Source organism: Rhopalosiphum maidis, chromosome 3, assembly GCF_003676215.2.
Source record: "Rhopalosiphum maidis isolate BTI-1 chromosome 3, ASM367621v3, whole genome shotgun sequence".
NCBI lineage: Eukaryota > Metazoa > Arthropoda > Insecta > Hemiptera > Aphididae > Rhopalosiphum > Rhopalosiphum maidis.
The window spans coordinates 37,723,490-37,746,239 of record NC_040879.1 but is presented as its reverse complement, the minus strand read 5'-3'; the positions used below and the strand labels follow the sequence as shown (position 1 = coordinate 37,746,239).

The following is a 22,750-nucleotide window of genomic DNA, read 5'->3' as shown; positions in this document are numbered from 1 at the left end:
AGAAATTTCGTAAATTTTGACAATTTTAGTGGTTTAGTAATATTATACATATATACTTTGATAATAGTACTCGTAAAAATTGTAAGTGTTGTGTATAATGCATATAGAAATAAATATATGAAAGTATTAAATATTAAAAACCTGTTTATATAGTTTATCTTATTAGTTACACATTTTCAACAGTGTCAGTACTTGCGTTCGCGTGGTTGTGAAAATATCTTTATTTTTTATATTTTTTAAATTAAATTGATTAGAAATTAAAAACAATTAATTGTATATTTTTAAAAATTATTTAGAATTTTATTTTAATTTTACACGTTAACACAATCTTAAATTTTTCTTATTACATATCTTTTATTTTATACTACATATTTTGTCCATTTTAATTACATATATATGTAAATATTTTTGGTTTTTTATTACATATAAATCCCAGCCCTAATAATAGCACTCGATCGATATAACAATAAATTATATGCACATATAATTCGATTAATTGTACATTATTTCAGCGCGCAATTAAATAGAAAAATATTATAATGTTGACCTCTATACTATATATATTTTTAACTGATATTTAGTTGAATGGTTACATATTTATAAATATAATGTTTCGTTTCTAAATATACATTATATAATTAAAATAGTCTATACAATATCCAATATTGCATAATATTTTAAAATGACGCCACAACAGCCCTCAAACTATTTATCCATGAAAATTATTTTAGATTTCCAAAAACTATTGGAGATAGTATTTTTTAATTTAAATATTTAATAACTGAAAATCACAGAGAATTAATACGAAAAAAAAATAGTAATAATAAAAAACACAACCACACGGATAAACTTCTCTTTTATGTTATGATGTAAAACATAATAATTAGTTATCGAATATAAGGCCATACGTATTTTTTTTTTATCAATTTTATCAATTTTCATCGTACCAATCGGCCATGGTTTGTAATAACTAATAATATGAGGATTTCCTAATCGATGGCAAGATATCAATATCGCTAACTTCACATACGAGTGTATAAAAATACACTGCCAATTTTTATGATTTTAGTGACAGTACTCAACCAATACAAATTGTTAAAATTTAAAATTTGAATTTAATTGCATACATTATCTATTTACATAATAGATATAAAAACTATTTTTTCTTATCTAGAAAATACATAATTATTTAAGTACTTTAGTCAAAGAAATGAGGACAAAATACTTTCAAAATAATTGAATAAATAAAATAAATTATATGTTTATATTATGCTATAACCTTACTGTAAATATTAAAGTTTTTAAAAGTTGTTCATTCCAATAAGCCAGTATATAATGTTTATTGTTTAATGATATTTTAATAATTTATGATCTTAAAAAAAAATACTCGTAGCATTCCTTCACTTTTTACTAATAGACAATAGTACTTAAAATGTTTAACATATTTACTCAAAGTTGAAAATCAAAGCATTTTTAATATCACAGACTGAATAATAATTTATATTTATAGAAATTTACATAATTATTTTTTCAAAATCAAATGATGTAAGTTACCTATTTGCTCGTTTCGAATTCACTTTGAATACACGGTGTAAATATTCGATAAAAATTACTTTCCTATTTGAATAGGTATACATGTATCACTCTACAGTCTACACAGTCTTCTTTATACATCATTAACATAGTCGCACAGATGTATTCATATATAATTTTTTTTGACATACATAATATACACATAAATAAAAGTATAAAAATATTTGATTTATTATTTTATTTTTTTTAAATAATTTTATTCAAAAACATTTTAGGTTTTATTAAATATTGAAAATATTACGATCACATACTCGTATACGTATATTAAATATTAATATATAATATTTATAATTCTACGTATAATTGAGCGCACAAAAAACATACTTTAATGTTTAATCTGAGTTTAACCACACCAATTCTATTAAATGAAAGTCCCAAGTCTGAATAATGTAAATTGGAAATATAATTAATTTTAATATTTTAATTGTAACGTTTATATACTATGCGTCTATGCGACTATGTATCTAAAAAAGTATTTGTTTTGTACTAAAAAGTAGTATATTATATCATTGATTTAATAAACTACACTAGTACATTTAATAAATGATTATACAAACTATTTTCTAAAATCATAAGAAAAAATAAAAATTTAATAAAAAAAATTGCAAAAAGTTTTCCTCCCCGGCGGGGAATCGAACCCCGGTCTCCCGCGTGACAGGCGGGGATACTTACCACTATACTACCGAGGATTGTGAAAAAATTGGTGAATTAAATGTCTTTTCGTTAGATTTTTTTTATCGACATTGATGCAAAAGGTAGACAAGTAGCTTCTGCTCTGCTGTACATTAAACGTCGAATGGATAACTATTATGGTTGTGTTAACTATATTTTAATTCAATAACATCATATAATTATTTACGAAAAATGATTGTGAGCGGTTTGACAAGTATATTATAGTATTATACCTACTATAATATATTTCCATATATTTTTTTTTTTAAATGAGTATAAAAGTCATTTATTAATTTACTTTTAAAATACTATGATAAATTGATATAATTATTTCCGAAAATATTGCATTTACAATATTATTATTATTATTATTAAATTATTATAAAAAAAATAATATAATTATACCATTTTATATCAACTTATAGGACTCAAAATGGAATAACATATTTCTGTAAATAGTAAAAGGTAAAATAATAGAAATGTATTCATAATATAAATATCTTCAAATAAATCAAAAATGTTATTACATTTAGAAAAAATTCAGAATTATACAATATAATACGTAAAGTTTTAATTTTCCAAAAATGTTTTTAATATTATAATAATTAACATTTAAATAAATAATTTAATTTACTCAAATAAGTAATTTCGTCTAAATTTGAACATGAAATGTGTATAAAAGTAATTGTTTACATGTATATTTCTTATTATATGGTTTCAATATAAACTACTTATTACGATGAATTTTTATATAACAAGAAAAATGTTTATGATTTTATTGCTATTAAATAGCTTGCAATATTTTGCGAATTTGACGAATTTCGTTGAAAATCTTAATTCAAATACAGATAACAAAAAAATTGTGCTTATGTATTTTTAATACTTTTATTTAGATAAAAGAACAACTTATGTGGGATTTTGTATTAGGATTTCAAAAATTTTGACCCAGCTAATAATTTTTTATCCACCTTTATGGAAAAAAAATTGATTATTTGTGATGCTTATTAGGCTATAAATAAATATTATAATATAAACATTTGGTGAAAATTTCAAGTATCTAATTTTTTTTTTTTTTAAATATAATAACTTTAAAAATTGTTCAAGAATAAATAATTATTTTACGGGTGGATATCGAATGTTGTAGAAATTTTAACTTGAAATACTCATAAAAATTTACTCACCAGTAGAATTTTGTTTCATACAATAATTGAAAAACATAAATAACTTTGTATTACATTTTCAAATCTTTACTATAAGAACAAAAATGATTATGAATCTCTAACTATAAAATACTTTTAAATAATTTTCGCAAATTTTATGAATTTTGACAAAATTATAACTTTAAGTGTTAATAAAAAAATATTGTGACAATAGACTTTTGATATTTTTTAATTGAGAAATTAAAAACTTATGAGTAGACTTGTCTTGTATTACATTTTCAAGCATTTATACCCAACAAATTATGTTTAATCTACATTTTTAGGAGAAAAAAAAGAAAATTTCTCATATCTATAAATATAGCTCAAATATAGTTAAAATATTTTGAAAATAAGAGTAAATAAAAAATTCTAGTATTAATAATTGATGAAGAATTTAACGTATTTATACGGCGCATATATTCATTTTCGAGTTATACCAAATAAACAAAATCGATTTTGTCAAAAATTGGATTTGCGTACAAATACCTTAAATTTTTTTTTTTTTTGTTTTTCCCGAAAATAAAATAAGATATTAGAATTTTTTACTTTTAACTCCCCAAAGTATATAATACTTGATCCAATTTTCTACTAGAATCAACCTAAATTTTTTTAAATTAAAGTAGTTTTATAAAACTATATTACTGTCTCAGATGGCGGTGAAAAAGGAAAAATTAAGATTATTGTAAAATTAATAAATTCATCACTCCACTTAAAATCTAAAATTACTAAAAAATATTGAACATTTGAAATATTTATTTAATATAAGTATTTAGGAAGTTATGTACCGTGTATATAAAATAAACGTGTGTGAAATTGGTCAAGATCAAACAGTTTTAAATTTTTTTATAACTAAAATTGTATGAAATTTTCAATCATTGGCTTTAAAATGTAAATTTAAGTTTCTCATTGTGTATTAGTGTATCAGTATCTTCATCATTATCATTAAAAAATAACGAAAATATATACTCAACATTTATTTTATAGATAATTACTGTTTCATTTTTTTACAAAATTGGATATTTAAACGAAGGACAACCTTTAGGTTTTTCGTTGTATTTAATTCAGATACCGTATAAATTGTTTCAGAGACTTACAAACTTTTGCTATTATGTACATCATTATTATTTCCAAAATAGTAGATGACTAATTCTAAGTTACTTATACTATTATTACCTTATTTACGTCATTCGTAAGTCTATTGTATAAAAATAACTTATAAATTTATAATATATTTTCACCAATAATTATTTTTATTATAATACTAATTAGTAATTAATGAAGTCAAATTAAAGACCTAAAAAAATTAATAAAAAAATTTATTTTTACAAACAAATATTTATAAATATTTAAGGTCATTTTTTGTCATTTTTACGTCATATTTGCATATATTTTTTGGTCATTTTTTAATGTTTTTAAGGTCATCAACTTCCCTATTAATTATCTATCTACTTATTATATTATTATTAGGGCTATGTATTTATAGCCAAGTAGCTTTCTTCGACAATTTTATTATGTAACAACGAATTCAATTTTGGAACTTCTATTTCGAATTTTTTGACTATTTAGATTAAAATAATAAACAAATGAGGCCCGGACCCCAGAAAAAATATTTTATTGTCAAATTTTTATAATAAATGAAATACACAATCTAATTGAGATATTTTGACAGTCCAGTTTTCTGCCTCCCGCGGTCCGCCTGTTTCCAGCCGTTGATTTAAATTTTTAGTTTAATATTTGATTCAATTTAATTGCATTTTAGGTATATGTGTTAAAGTGTATTTGTTAAACTAACTACAGTCAGCTTTATTTACTATATGTGTTATATTTTATCATTTTGCTTAATGTTTGTACCTAATTAAGCTAAGATGAACTAATATTTGTTTGGTTTATCATTATTGTATTATCAATACTTACTTAGCCCATTTGACCTCGAGATAACTATTTTTCTACGAGAATAAGTACAACTATTTATTAAAATCCACTGAATAAACATTCGCAATGATTAATTTTTCAATTTAAATAAATATTTGGGTACAATGTACCTCCTTATACATACACATACAGACACTTATATAATATAAAAATAAATCATTTAATTTAAGAAAAACTAGGTTTAAAATTATAAAATACATTATAGCTTGTATGTATTTATGTATTTAGTATTATCTGTAGAAGCACATGAGAAAAAAATGAAGCTATCAGTGAAACCTAATAATAGTACTACCTTGCACTAATCAAATAAAAACCAAAATTAGTTGTGGAACAGATGTATATTGACAATGAATTACAAATTGTGGTGCGGCACGTTACTTAGAATGCGTTGGCACAATAGCATTCTACACGGAAAAACTCAATTAAATTGCGGATGTATAATATACAAATTCAGTGTATAATATATAATATTATAATATGTATATAATTATATTATAATTTATAATGCATCAGTGCCTATGTGATATAATAATATATTATTATATGTGAAATGTATTCACCAAATGTTTATATTTGCATTTTTTATACATATTATAGAAAAATTTTCAGAATATTTTTACTGTTTTTCAGTTATTGACTTATTGTCAATAAAAAAAATGTTCCTATAGTCGTCAAAAAATAAAATATAATATATTGAAGGCACAATATATTTTATGTATATTTTATTCTAACTTAAAGTTAGAATATTAACTTTAAATTCGTCAAACTCGCAATAATTTGAATATTATATCGTACCTAGTTAAAAATGTATAAAATGTCCAATAAGCTAAGGCCTAAAATTTGTAAAATTAATAAACGTTTCCACATAAGTAGCTTGCACTGAAAACAAATTATTATACTATGAATTATTATAGTACCTATTTATTTCACTATTTATAACCATACTGTATTATAAGCTATAAATACGCATGTGCATTATTATACAATTAATCTAAATGTTTTAAAAATGTTATTGTGTATATAAAATATAATAATATTTATACTCGAACGTAAAAGTTTCGATTTCCCACGAATAACGATTTTTAATTATAAAACAAAATAAATAACATCGATATTTAAATATTATCTAATTTCGAAATAAAATTATCGAAACTCAAAATAAATTTCCATAAAATAAAAAATGAAATTTAATTCAGTAATAAGAACTTATGAGTAACCTTGTGTTTAGTGTTAAATTTTCAAGTCTATTGATCGATCGAATATTTTTTAATCAACATTAATTTAATAAAAAAAAAGAATCGAAAATGTTAAATGCTTATAAATAGCTCTAAAAAAGTATTTTTAAAACTTATATTATAAATAGAAAATACTTATAAAAAATTTAATTTTTTACAATTATTCATTTCAGTGTCGCAACTTGATATAAAGGGGCTCGACCATGTGAAAATTTCCGAACCAGGGCCCTTACCTACTAATAAAAATTAAAAACAATTATACCTTATTATAACTTTAAAAAATATTGTTTTTCCACATGTAATAGTCAAATTTATTTTTTTTATAAAATTAAACATAAAAATTAACTGTTCATGTTTTTAATCATTAATGATTTTGTTTATATCCAGTTCATTATTATCAGATAGTAATACAACAATTATTAAATTATATAGATAGATAGTTTTTTATATCTTATATCGTCAGACATATAATATTGTCACGAGTCATGACTTACACACTACACAGTACACACACCAACATAATTATTATTTATAATAATAAAAGAATTTCAAATTTGCAATTATTTTCTATACGCTATACTCGTAGTCTAGTACCTATATTGCTGTATTAGTGTATTGTATGTGTTACGATACACTTAAGAGGATGTCACACATTGTTTTCTCTCACTAGCTCACGCACAACATAGACAAAACGTATTTACGCAGTCTGAGTAGAACTCGCTCAGATTTTGTTCTAGAGTAAATATACCTATTATAAAATTAAATTTTGATAATATTTCTGAGTACAAGACGATGAGTTTTTTCTATTATTCCCTATACAACGCTAATTATATCGTTAAAAAAAAGCTATAAATTACAACATTTTTTATAACCTTTAAATTTTCAACATTTTAATTTTTTTTTTTTAAACTCATCGTCTTGTACTCAGAAATATTATCAAAATTTAATTTTATAATAGGTATATTTACTCTAAAACCAAAATTAAGTGAGTTCTACTCAGACTGCGTAAATTCGTTTTGTCTATGTTGTGCGTGGGCTAGAGAGAGAAAACAAACAGTGCGCCGACACCCTCTTAATTGGTTTCCCACAAAGGTAATCATAATTTGAAATACTCTTTAAATTCAAAAGAATAAAGACATAATTATTTATTATATTAATAATAATTTTATTTAATATAGTACTCTAGATATCAAATTGTGCATTTGGAACAATATATTTTTATTACCTAGTCCTAGCGTAAAAATAATAACAATTTTACCTACAGTAAAATAATTAATTATTTATTTTATTTTAGTAACTGCGCCAGGCATGAAAACTCATTGGTTTCAAATAAAGTATTAATTTTTAAAATTTTAAAGTTGTGCTTGTGTTAGTGAGTAGTGATACAATAAGCTTTATTAAATAAGGTATAGTTTTTAGTTAACCGTTCTAAGTCTTAGCTAATGCCTTGTTTATTTTTAACAACTATTTTTTTTAATCATTTTTGTACTATTTAAAATTTTGAGATACTTGGCATATTCGCAGGATTAATAATTATTATTATAAATAGAAAAATAATATTTAAAATAAATATTTATTAATTCTTGTCAAGCATTTACAGTAGTTATGACTTTGTTGATATGACTCGTTTAAAAATAAAAATTCATAACAATTTTTCAAAAAAAATTATATAGAGGACCCATGCGTAATAATATAATACATTTGCGTTCCGCAGAACGCAGAACCAATTATATTATTTTAGCTTTTTTTAATATTAAAATGAATTAAATTATTAATTATTATCAAAGTTAAAGTTATGAACGTAGGATTTTTTCACAATATTTAACATTTTTATGTAAGTTACGAGCATGTAGTATTGTTGTTATGTCTTAGATCGTATTTTAAACCTACTTAGTCAAATAAAAAATAAATTACCTTAAAGTGGGTCAATTCGTCAATTACGTTATGTTCATATTAATGTGAACATGGATTATTTTTTACTCCGTGTTTTTTAAAAGTGGGAGAAAATAATTTATCACGGCATATATGATACAATAGTTTAAAAATATAGTTTCGTCACACTAACGCTCCCGGGAGATGTGTTTGCAAACGTTGATAAATTTATCTTTAGTGGTTTATTTTATTTTTGTTTTTACAACTGATATTATATATTAGTTAGGCGTATCATGTTTTGTCGTCAGATTTGGCTAAAATACATTTTATATGTGAATTAAAAAATTGTATTAAATAGAAATAATTGTTATGATTTTAAAATTACATAATACATTTACATGAATTAATTATGTTTATATACACAACCATTTTGTGAAATGAGTAGGCAATTTAAATATAATTTGATATGTATTATAATATTAGTCCTATAAATGAGTGCATGTGTACTCTTTGTGCGTAAATAAATGTATGTAATATTATAAAAGATGATATTCGTACAATACTTGTATTTTGAAACTATTGTGACGGATTTAAACACGTACTATTGATTATATTATAATATAATAGATCGTAGATCGGTGTAGTCGAACTACACTGAAATCTGTTTGAAACTACCATTATAGTATTACACTTAATAGCATCATTTTACTCTCGATAACTCGAAATAAATCGTATCGTTTTTCGTTGTCTCGAATACACAAATAATATTACGATAAGAACAAAAAATTAAACAGTACAATTAGTATAGTGATTGTAATTTCACGCGTTTGTAGTCAATATTGTTATCATTCGTATACAATATAGTGAAATGGAAAATAAGCGTAAATTAAACGTCTTTACAATTATTAATGTTTACATGCTTACAAAACAAAAGTGAACAAACTTTAATGAAAGATTTTAAAAAAATATAGGAAATACTTTTTCCTGTTCCCCTCGAGATTCGACATTACGAGAATCTATTGTATTATTATATTAATACAATATAAAATCAATGTACAATATACAATACGTTTATTGCGCCGTCAAAATAATTTGTAGGTACGTCATATAAAATGTCTAAATATTACTCCTTAAAATGTGCTCTGTTCGCGCGTAACGCGTCGGGTCGACTTCGTAAAACCAGCGAATGATTATTATAGTTTTTTTTACAAACAACTATTACGCCTTCCGCATAGATAATTCAATTTACTCGTGCGCTTACTGTTTAATCGCTCGGGTCCCCTAAATCGGTTACAGTAACTATAAAATAATTATATTATTGTAATAGTATTATTATTTACATTTTATTGTTATTGTCATCAAGCATCAACTTCAGATTGTCAAATATTTACTATTCAATGGCGGCTACATCTTCGTCTAGTCTGAAAAAGACCAAAATATATCAATTATATATGGTTCAATGTACTTATTAAAATAGAACCATCGGTGAATCGAGATTAATTTGAAGTGCACTTTCCGAAAGCACTCACCTTCTTGAAAAAAATAATAAAATCTTTCAATAATTTAATTTAATAGAAATTAACAATTATTTTTTAAATAATTTAGAAATTTTTTATTTCCATCTCTCTCTTAAAATGTTACTTTTGAATTATAATAGAACCATTGCCTATATCTATGTGAAATAGAAAACCTAATAGTTAGGTAGATATCTATCGCTTTAATCGTTTTCAAGTTGTGCCAGATTCCACACAGGAATACTAATTGTACACTTTTTCAACGATTGAGGTGTAATGTTTTTTAGTCCAATACATATTATATATTTATATATATATATATATAAATAGCAAAGTTTGGCATCATTCTAATACAATTTTACTTAGATGATTATTTAGATATTTTCGAATAATTCGAATAGTTTTCAGTAATTTTATCTTAGTTAACATGTGTTTGAAAATTTGGTAATTAAAACATTTACGTATTAAAAAACAATAGTTAGCATTGTATTTTAAGTTCACTATTGTAAATCTTCTTTTATTTGAAATAGATATAGAAAAATACTATAAATGAAACAAATATAGAACCATCTAAAGAAGAAACTAGAGAGTAAATAATTCGAATATATTTGTATTTTATATTAACATTATTATGTTTGAAAATTATTCAATTGCATTTTTATTCGAAAAATTATTAAAAAAATAATCGTCTTACGACAATCGCATTCGATCCAAAACGGATGTTTAATATTGCAAGTTCAACTTTTCTACAGTATAAAATTAGTTTTGGCATAACATATTTAAAAGTTTTCCAATTGATAGTCTCAAAATTATATAGACAAACAATTTCGAAAATCGTAGTGAGATAATAAATATTAAATTTCACGGGGAAAACGACGATGCTATACGTCCTTTTGCCTATACCGCACTTTTTACATACGATTGCCATTAATAATAAAATAAAAAAGTATAAACCATAATCCATAAAAATTAATATTTTTATATTACACAAAGGGAGTATGAGGATAAAAAGATATCAAGTTGTATGACAAACAAATACATTTTATATTTTTTGTGTTATTATTTTATGTTTCAGTATATGACAAGCATAATCAATAGGCAGTTATTTCGACGAGCTCTTCACAATCCTCGGTAGTATAGTGGTAAGTATCCCCGCCTGTCACGCGGGAGACCGGGGTTCGATTCCCCGCCGGGGAGGAAAACTTTTTGCACTTTTTTATAGTTTAATATTTTTTTTTACGTATTCCTATTCTTAATTTTTATCTTTCTTTTCATACGAATATACTAGACAGGCCTAAGTACTAGTTTATCAGTTATCACCATCGTCATTCGTCTATGTGTTTTTATCTTTCTTTGCTACAATAAAATTCAATAATATAATATTATGTCGACATGGAAACTATTAAATCGGTTATGTTATTCACTTTGTATCTACATTCGTTAATCGTAGAATGCTTTAAAACATGCTTCATACAGCAAAAAAAAAAAACACAAAATATGCAATCGCTTAATAATGAATCGATTATTTATGAAAGTGGCCGAGACGAAAAAATAATAATTTCAGTAAATTAATAAACCTGCATTATTCATAGATAAACTGAATGTAAAAATACAAAAACACGATATACTACCATATGTACTCGTTTTATTGACTCGTTTAAAAAATATATAATCCGTTTATAGCCACAGAATAGATTTTTTTTTAAAGTAACTTATGTAAGTTGGTATTGACAAACTATTCAAAAGTTAATTACATGAATTATATGAATACTCACTGCTGTAATAACTTATTACTTATAATAATATAATTGCTATATTTCGGAAAAAAATAATTCAACCAACCATATAACTAATAGACAATAGTAAAATAAATTACAATATTAGCAATATTAATGTATAATAAAATAAATTGTGTAAGATGAGTTGACGACCGTCTCCATTTAGAACCGTTTTTGTTTGCAATTATTTATCATTTACCGTCAAATATTGACGTGAAATATTAAATAGATTCAAACGTGTAATAGCGCGATTTCTCCTCAAACAATTTTAATAATTTTATATTTTTATTAACCAAAAAATATTAATAAGTAGTATCTATAAACTGAAAATTATTCCAATATTATTTAAACTTTAAATTCTGTGCGGATCGATAAATTTATTGTTTTTGCATTGATGTATTTTATTTTTTCTTCATATTATTATACTAATAAAGAATGAACAGCTCGAACAAAAACTTAAAATTTAATATAAGGCTTCTCATTAGTTCATCTTATACTGTTCTAAAAATATCAACAATATATATACACAATTTGTGTGAATAGACGTTTCAAGTTTTAACTTTGACAAAATTGCATATTTAAACGAAAAATAACATTTTTAGTAAATGTTATTACATTATAATTGTATTCAAAACACATTACTTCAAAACTTTTCTCATTGTAATGTATTGATATTTGTTATACATATTGAATTTTTAAAATATTTATATAAATTATTAAAATTATTTACCATGGTCCTATTCACATAGTTTTAACGTACATCTACAGCATTTGCACTTAAATCGATAACAATAAAATATGATGATGTAATATTATATTCGTCATGTTTTTGGAAAAAATTAATTCGACCTTAGAATGTATATATAGACTGCGCTCACACTCAGATTAGTCATTCTTATAAAGTTATAAAATGATTCAATTTGTTGAAATTCAACAAATCCATTATAGTTACTTTCTCAATGTCGATGTACACTCAACACTTATTGATACAGCATAGCAGTTACCAACTTATTCACTTTTTTTTTATTTATATATTCTATAAGAGACCTTAAAATGAAAAAAAAAATATAGATAACTCATTGGTTTTACTAAGTTAATTATTTTTAATAATGAATGTAAAAACCTATTACACACATTTGGTACGAATCTTTTATCGATATGATGTCAGGAAAGCAAGAACGAATGACATATCATCAGTTGTATACTAACTATAATATATAAAATAAAATAATAGACCTTCATTTTATACTCGGAGGAAAAAAATTAATAACAATTACATTAATTAATTTTGTACACATAAAAAAATAATCTTTGCTTTATCTGGGAGCACTGAGTTTTGTAAAATGCTTTGGAAATAATGTGCTTTGCTTTATTTATCGGAAACAGTACTTATATTTTGATGGAATTTGGAAATTATAACCTAACACGATTTTGTCGAAGGAAATGGTGCGATTTGCACTCAACTTAGAAAAACATTTAATACATCCTGGAAATTTTATATTTCAAAAAAATATTACACCATTAAAATCTTTGTCGTTTTTCTTTCATCAACATTGATTTTGCCGTAGATACTGCGTTTTTCATTTTCGCTGATCTCTTTAGTCTAAATAATATTATGGTAAGACACGAATTTATTTTGTAAAAATACAAACTCAAAAAGTATAAAATATCACAAATTTCAATATTTTTTTACGGTCCGTCGAACTGTTTTATGTAAAAAGTCTAAATCTATCTGTGTTCACTGTACAAGTTCGGTCATTATTAATATTGCAGTTATTGTTTACTATTATCGGTAGTGAGCAATACGATTTTTACCTTTTACCTTCTATTTTCCACCAAATAAATCAATAATAGAAACTTCCGACATACATACGATGAAATCAGGCCGTGTTTATTTCATCGCGGATTAAAAATCTCGTATGCCTACAGTGTCGTGTTTCATATTCGTTGTATATTATTATATCATGTTCGTGTCGCGAGTGTTAAAATGCCGAAAACATCGAACAATAGTCGTGTGCCTACCTACCTATACATACTATTGTATATATACACCTACGACACGTATCCGAGTTTGTAGAAAACATTTTTTTTCCGCAGATACGATAACATTAATTCAATAATTCATGGTCGATGTAGACAGAGACGGCTGCTTTATCGCGTCGAGCAATGCATTGAATTAGAAAAAGGAAAAACGTCATAAATTAACGCGGCATTAACGATTTGGAACTTTTAACACGTCACGACGAATGACTGTTACTATATTGATGGGCATCCGTGCGCGTTATCCGTACGACCACGCTGACTTGTGCGAAACCGAAATCCCGTCGTACGCTACAGTTTGATAAAATTCTTATAACAATGAGTTTATTTAGAGCGACATCGACTTGACGTTTTTCTGTCAAAACTCATTGTGTCAGATACTCAGGAAATATCTATATATATGTGCCCAGCTTGCGAAAAGTCCAAAAGTTGTATGATAACACGTATTTTTAATGTATTAATAATAATTGTAATAGTTGATATTTATACATTATACATACTCTCAGGCAGCGTTTGGGGTGGGTATATGAAGATGAAATTTCCACACTTATAGTATTTGATGGAGGCAGAACGATAAGCATATATTTTTTGCTCCGTCGACACACACACACACATATATATATACATAAAAGAGTGTGAGGAGACAAAAGAAAAATGAATGGTTATTCGGTTTAGGAGTGTATATTGCATTGCAATGTAATCGAATGAAAAAAAAATCCAATTGTGTAAGATATATTATAATAATATCTGATGTTACTAAACGTTATTAACTTATAATATTATTTGTAGTCAATGCCGAATTTCTGACGAACGTAACGATGTAAAGAAATCATTATTAGTTATTAATTATTTTATTCATTCATAGCTATTGCCTATTATTAATAATTAAATAATTTTAATTAAAATCATTAGGTAGGTATGTAAAGTAAATAAACGTAATGATGAATAAGCTCTTCGAATAATATTTCTTGAATTTCAATAAAATAACTTGAATTGTTATTTTTCTTTTTAATATCCAACTACGTTAAATTTTAACTTAAATTTCTAAAAAAAAGTTTTATTTTAAGTTTTCATGCTTTTAACTGATGGACATGAAAAAATCTAAAATAATCTAAAAATATCGAAAAGTCTACAAATAGCACAAAAACGTCTTAAATGTTTTGAAAATTATATTATGTTAAATGTTGGCACCTATAGAAAGTATATAAAATAAATATTTTGTGAACAAATCAAATCTCAACAATATTTTATTTTTGAATGAAAAAAAATCGATTTCATTAATATAACTGGTTTTAGTAAAATCGTTTTTGCTTTTCTCAGTTATTTTGAAAAATAATTGGTATATATTTTTTAATACTCTCAATGTACCAACTACTAAATAAATACAATTTACTTCTGTGAAAACACACACGAAGATGAAAATCGAAGCATTTTTTCTACTATACATGCAGTTATACGCATAATACGACACAAAAAATTAAAATAAAATCACACATTATTGTAAAATCAATCACTCCACTCGGAATCTAAAATGTTTACGATGTATTAATATGGTGTATTAAATACATTTTAAATTTAATTATTGTAGGCACACACGCGTGTACAATTAAAATTACTAAAACAAATTATTATTATATTAAAAAAAGTCGTGTACAAGTTTTTGGGCATACGTTTCTGCGATAAACATTTCATGATAGGTATGTATGTATAGGTACTAAGTATTATATTCAATTCTAATCGGAATTTTTATCCATCAGCTACAGCTGCGCGTATAAGTATAGGTAGGTACACAATATATTATGTTTGAAACAATCGTCTAAACGTATATAGCAAAAATAAAAAAATATAATTTATAAATTAATTTGTTTGTTAACAACGTCTGGTACAGTAATATTGACCTTGTATATTATTCAGACTTACATACCATATATTGATAAATTCGCACATCGATATATATTATAATATTATAAGCACGCAGCAAGACTTTCACGACTGTTGCCCGTTCAGTGGCTCTACCTGTCGGTACGGCGACGAGTGTAACGCCCCGGTGAAATGCGTCCCGGCGTATATAAGACAATAAATTGACGCGCCGCAGCCAAGTGTGAAACCGAGTCTTGTTCCGTCCGTCACTGTTGCGGACAGTCGTACACGTTAATTTTCGAGAGACATATAAGAAAATATCATATTGTTATAGTTCACTGGTAGTACTGCAATTGAAATTCCGTTTAATTAGTATCTGTCCGGCAACGCACACGGTCGTGTGCAATTTGTTTGTTCGAAAGTGATTGTGCGCTCGCATCAGTCTGTCATGAGGACTACCATGTCAATCTCACTCAGGCTCCTGGCGATCGCATGTCTGATCACCTTTGGTAAGTAACTAAATTATCGTTATTAAATCATTTCTCACATATTAATATCATATACACTATACGTAGCAGGTATTAGCTGCGTCGTATAACACCGCCGTCATATAATATGATGGGTATTGCAGGAGGTTTTTCCGGCGGATTGGTTCGTTGGACGTTATGTCGTACGCCGCATATTATAATATAAACAATGGTCGAATAATTTTTGAAAAAAAGACGTTTAAGTCTCTCGGTTAACCCACTGATAGGATGTTTTGTAATGTGTCGGGTGTCATACTACAATATATATATATATATATATATATAGCAGGAACGTTACAACTTTGTCGAGGGTTTTTTTGCAAATAATAACATTCAGCAGTGCCGTATAAAAGGATGTACATAACTGCGTTTTTGAAAGGCATGTGCACTGCTGAAGTATAGGGTAATTTTTTTCTCACACGTTGAAATACACTTGTTCCTTGTATTTATATTAAGAAGGATATATTTGTAATTTAATTAAATGTACTTATTTTCTTCTAAAAGATATAATATGCGCTATGTTTATAATATTATAATAGTAAATTTTTTTAACAATGATAAATCATATAGCCGTTCGGCGTTCGGAAGAGAATTGATTTGAAAATTTTAATCTACTCGTATACATTATTATTCACTAATTTGCTTATAATTTCTAAAGTAATAAATTCAGTTAGTTATGAGACAATTAACAATTTCGTAAAAGCTCTCAGTCAGTAAGCTTTATTTATGTTCTAATTTTAACTTGTATATATTAATTTAAGTATGCTTTTGTGTGTGTGCACACGCAATCATTGAAAACTTCTCGACGTTGTATCACTTTTATGTTCACGTGGAAACAATAATAACATGTCCATATTAATAACGTGTAATTATTATGAAATTCAAACGACATAATATAATATGTTATGTTGTTATTACCAATATAGTACAGATACACGCACAAATACGAAGACTATAGGTTGCAAATAGTTGAATCATAATACGATGACACGAATAACGCAATGTTCGAAGTGTTACTCAACTGCTTAACGAGAAATTTACGTAGGCATACTATTATACTTAAATTCAAAAAAAAAAAATGACCGCCTATTTAAGTTCAAAGAACGATGATGCGTAGGTTATTCGTGACGCCCACTGAATAAATATTTATAAAAATCGACTGAAATCGTAAAAAATTAATTCGCTCAGACTGAACTCCATTGTCGTTGCAAGACACGCGATGACATGTACTTATATAAGCATAATGCAGGACCGTATAGATGTGTGTGTGTGTGTGACGTGTGCACCACGTACATCGAGTTCCTATATAGTCTACACGTATATGTCATTGGCCCACTGGACGTACTACAAACAATTTAAGTTACGATCCAAACACTATGTGTTATAATATTATTTATTACACATTATATGCTCGCGCGACAGTAGATATCGGATGATGGATAATAATAATGGCCCGTGGGCGACAACCGTGTCTAAAGATGATTTCACTCGAATTCCCGCAGCAAAATAGGTGCGCACGTTATTTACACTATACGCACAGGAATACGATTATCGCGACACCCGGATGTTATGTCGTGTGGGTTTTCGTCGCTTTTCTTTGGACCAGCGTGCGGTTTTTCCTCGTGCGTCGTAAATATAATATGTGCGAGCAAGCCCTCGAGCTACGGATGACACGCGAGCAATATTTAAAAAATATATTATAATCGTTTCGATCGACTCTCCTGCTTCTTCACCCCAACTCCATCATATTCACTTCTCCGCCGAAGGGCCGCGTGATTTATCGATCGACCGGCGTGTATACCGCACTATGATTTCTAAACGGCAATACAATGTTTACTCGACAGCACACTTTCCGATTATCATTCACGAGTCGCATCCGCCGATCGTTAATGATATCATTTTTTCTCTTTATCGGCCTGCACAACACGTACTATAGTATACTGTATACGTATATTGCCCGCGCATGTAAAGGGTCCTCGCGCACGCGTCCGTCGTCAAAACTGTCACGTCGTTGCGTTAAGATCGAACACGCGCGTATATAGGTACATATATATATATATACACGTAGAAAGTAGGACGCGCGTGTACCTACTCGGAGCTTTCCCCCTCCCGCCGCATCGCTCATTCCCCGTCTACGCTTCCTTCCTTCCGATATATGATTATATTATAACAAGACCGCACGCAAAATAATATATATCTACGCCGTGTCCTGCACAGACTCTGCACGCGAGCCGTTTTTAAATTTCGTCCGACCCGGTCGCGTGAAAGTGAATACATTGTCTCGTATAGTGCAACAACAACAACAACAACAACAACAACAACACTATAGGTAGTAGTAATACCCATAAGTCGTAATTTGTGATCCGCACGTACGATGACAGCGGTATATGTAGCAGATTGGCAGGTATACATAGGATTTATAGCCGAACACGTGCAATGTAACAACAGTAGGTAAACCGTGTCGTCGTCGATGACGTGCGAGCGTAAACGAGGTCGTGCGTGCACGTCCCAAGTTCATCAACATTACGCGGCCGAACCGACACCGGAAGGTATTATACTCGTATTATTGCCGCACATATCCATTATAATATTATACGCGACACGGGTACGAAACGATAAACCGAAAACCGTTCGCGTGCCTTACCTATAAGCACACATACATATTATATTCCGTATAAAGCTCCGACCCCGCACACGCGTATCCGACCGGATCCGTCGTGATGGTAATATCATACAGATGCGTTTAAATGAGCGTTCCGACGCACCTACCGCAATGCCGGGTCAGAGCGTCTTGAACGCATAATATCCTACACATATTACACAGAGCTCAGAGGTACACTACGCTACGGACACGAACGACTGACCCGACACGCAGCAATAGTTGTTATTCTTCTCGCAGGCTCGTTATCGTCGTCGTTAATATTATAATTATTCGCGTTGGAAATATTTTCGATTCGAATTATAAAAAATATTAGCCTCGGCAACGAGAAAAAATAACCGTTCGGAACGAAGTAACGCGTCGACGAATATAGTATTATATGTAGGATACCCGACATCTCGGTTTGCGGGTTCGTCTTGTATTCTTGAATCGCGCAATAACCATATTATACGCGATGTCCAAATATTATTTATCGTTGATTTATAGTCTATGTTCGAGATGAGTTTCGCCCGGCAATTTGGTTGTGAGGCAATGCTGCATTTTCCATAACCACCGCCACAGCTTTTTATATTTTAAATACTTAATATATACCTACTATAGTATATACACACTGTAAACGTGTACGATAAAATACTTATTAATATTCTAAAATTAAATTATGAAATTGTGATTAGTTAAAATAATTGATTTACAAATCATAATTTAAGCATAAATATTTGTGTAACTTAATACTTAAATCGAGTTAATATTTACATACATTTAATGTTTATGATAATTTGTAAAATAATAAAATAAAAATATTAATCTAACTTTAAAGGTTAGATGCCATTTTCTAAATATGTGTAATAAGTGACATAATATTAATAAAATGTAAATGTTCATATTTAAGATATTGAAACTAATATAATATGTTTGAGGTAGGTTAGAGGTTTTATAGCAACTATTTGCTTGCCAAACGTTTGGCAGATATAAAATATATTTACTATAACATTTTGAAATGGATTAATTAGTATTCACAAACCGCAATAAATTAAAATTTACGATTATGGGTTATCGACATATTATATAATATAGAATTTAATTATTAATAATATTATAAATATTCTTCAAGTTAAATAGGTAATAAAATCGATTAATTGTATGATAGTACTATAGTACCTACTTTATATATTGTAAATTACAATTTGTAATATTAATATAGGTGTAGTATATCAGTAGATATTATGATTTTAGGCAATGCACAAGAATTATGTTTAATATAAAAGTTTTTGTTTAATCAAATAATAAACTATTTAATAAAGCCTGCATGTAGGTAGGCAATGTAATAAGCCTACTTTATAATATGAGTGTATATTTGATGTAAATTAGAATATTTAACTCAGTTTGTTCTAAAAATTAAACTTATTTTGATTTTCTGATAAGTTAGATTGGTAAGAGATACACTATTGTTTTAACTAATTATCAAATTTGTCATTTTTTTTTCACAGGATCTTGTGATTCGCTATTGTCTCGTATTAAACGCCAACAAGCGTCAACAAGTGAACCAAAAAAAGAGGAAAGTTTTGAGATCGAAATATGTAAAGACAAAGACGCAGGAGAATGGTTTCGGTTAACTGCACAAGATGGTGACAGCTGCCGTGACGTCATTCAGTGCACATCATCAGTAAGTAAAATATTATTATTTTTTCCAATGAATATGGTATGGATATACATATATATATATAATTTCAGTAGTTTCAGTGACCTATAAATACCTATATATTTAAAACGTATTGATAGTTATCATAAATTATAATATTACTCAGCCCGTATAAACTGTATGTTAATTATATACCAATTAGGTATACCATAATCGGCATAAATACAACTTGGTTTTTAGTCATTCGTTTTGAAAATTAGAAAAATTTACACATTTATTATATATTTATAATTTATATGCATCAATATTTTAGGTCCAATGTTTGTAATCTGCAAAGCCCAATCTGAATTTATTAAGTAATAAATACCTCAAGTACCTCAAATAATTAAGGATTTTACTTGCATATACACGGTTTCCGGTTAAATAATATATATATATATATCAGCGACTTTAATGAGTTTAATTTGTACATTTTACAGGGACTGCAAGCCATTCGTTGTCCTGCGGTTTGTATTTCGACATAGAAAAACAAACATGTGACTGGAAGGCCGCAGTAAAGAATTGCAAGTTGAAGAATAAAGAACGCAAAGTCAAACCTTTATTGTTCACAGACGAACCATTGTGTCAGGTATTAGATAAAAGATTGTTTTTTGTATAGATTATAGTGCATATATTAGTTAGTTATATCATTGTTGTACGCATGCGATTTACGATTACATATTATTATAGATAATGATGATACGTTAGATAATGATAATGCAAACTATTATTTCAGTTCTGCATTGATGTTCTGCATTGATGTTGAAGGTCTTTCAATGATTAATCCTCGAGTTGTTTTTTAACTCGATTTTCAGAGTTCAAATTAGATTTAAACGCATTTTATAACGATAATATTAGATACGCACTACGGTATTATATTAACGGACATTTGTAAATACATTTCGACAACGATTAGTATTAGTTTGAACTCTTCTTCGAATATATTTACATTTAACATAGATACAGGTAAACACTAAAATATCGCATGAGAAATATGTCCAAAAAACATCCGCCCAAGATTCTCAAAGTTCGTATATTTTAAAAAAAGATGCCTAATAAATTATTAGTAATAATCGACTTAGGTGATCATTATCGTAAGTTTTACAGATATTTACGGCACGTCCATTTTAATACATTTTTTTTTTTATCGTCTAGATGCAATATAGAAAATAATAATCTTAGTTGTTTCAAATTTTCATCAATTGTTTATTCCTGTGGAACAATAAAGCATTTGAAAAAGAGTTATCATTTATGGTGCCGCACATGGGTTCTAAAAGCATATGCCTAAATAAATTATTAAAATACTTAACTTTTAATCAAATACGATTATTTCGTTTGCATATATTTTATTTACATAGAATATACATTCACTCGTGTTAAATACATTTATATACATATTTTAATATACGTTTATATTTCCCATTACTATAGGACGGAGAATTGTCTTGTGGTGATAAGTCTTGTATTGAACGAGGACTGTTTTGTAATGGTGAAAAGAATTGTCCCGACGGTTCAGATGAAAATTCTTGTGGTTCGTATGAATTAATAATTACTATTAAACGAAATGAGTTAAGTGTAAAATCATAATTAATTTCAAATTGGCAAATAATAATTAAAACAATATGTATTATAAGATACGTATGGCACATAGGCATTAGGTCTTAGTGTTTATAACTGAATACTATTTTAGGTTAAAAAAGAATCATAAATCATTGATTTAAAGTTTGACTAAATGAAAAGTTTAGCAATATTTATTTCAAATTTATAAATTATACATTTCCATCATCTGATTATTAAAAATACGTTTGATTAATATAATGTATTGACGCTGTTATTCACGCCTAGATTTAAAAGTAGAAAAATGTTTTGTACATAACATAAATTATCTATTTGTATTATTCGTAGTTAGAAGCAATATATTATTTTTTTGTATATTTGATCTTTATTTAATTTTTTCTAAGCTATTACTTAACATTCAAATGTATTTCAATTTCTAACTAAGCTACAATAAATTTTTACTGGTGTAAAATTTATTTCACACAACTATAATTTTAAATTTTAAATCGCACGCTAATATATATTCTGACAATCATATTTCATTTTAAATTGTTGACATCATGTGAAATTATTTATCTTACAAAAAAAAAAAAAAAAAAAATACTGATTGTTTAGCTAAGATAATTGAAAAAAA

At 26.9% G+C, this 22,750-nt stretch overlaps 1 long non-coding RNA gene and 2 other non-coding genes across 3 annotated transcripts; 2 read left to right on the top strand and 1 right to left on the bottom strand.

The window, feature by feature from the left end:
• Positions 1-2,210: 2,210 nt before the first annotated feature.
• Trnad-guc lies at positions 2,211-2,282 on the bottom strand. The gene has a single exon. It is a non-coding gene; the product is annotated as a tRNA-Asp (tRNA).
• An 8,860-nt stretch (positions 2,283-11,142) lies between these two features.
• On the top strand, positions 11,143-11,214 carry Trnad-guc. Its single transcript has one exon. It is a non-coding gene; the product is annotated as a tRNA-Asp (tRNA).
• Positions 11,215-21,024: 9,810 nt separating this feature from the next.
• LOC113558823 lies at positions 21,025-22,050 on the top strand. The gene is made up of 2 exons (XR_003405706.1): positions 21,025-21,148; positions 21,991-22,050. It is a non-coding gene; the product is annotated as an uncharacterized LOC113558823 (long non-coding RNA).
• The last annotated feature ends 700 nt before the right edge of the window (positions 22,051-22,750 follow it).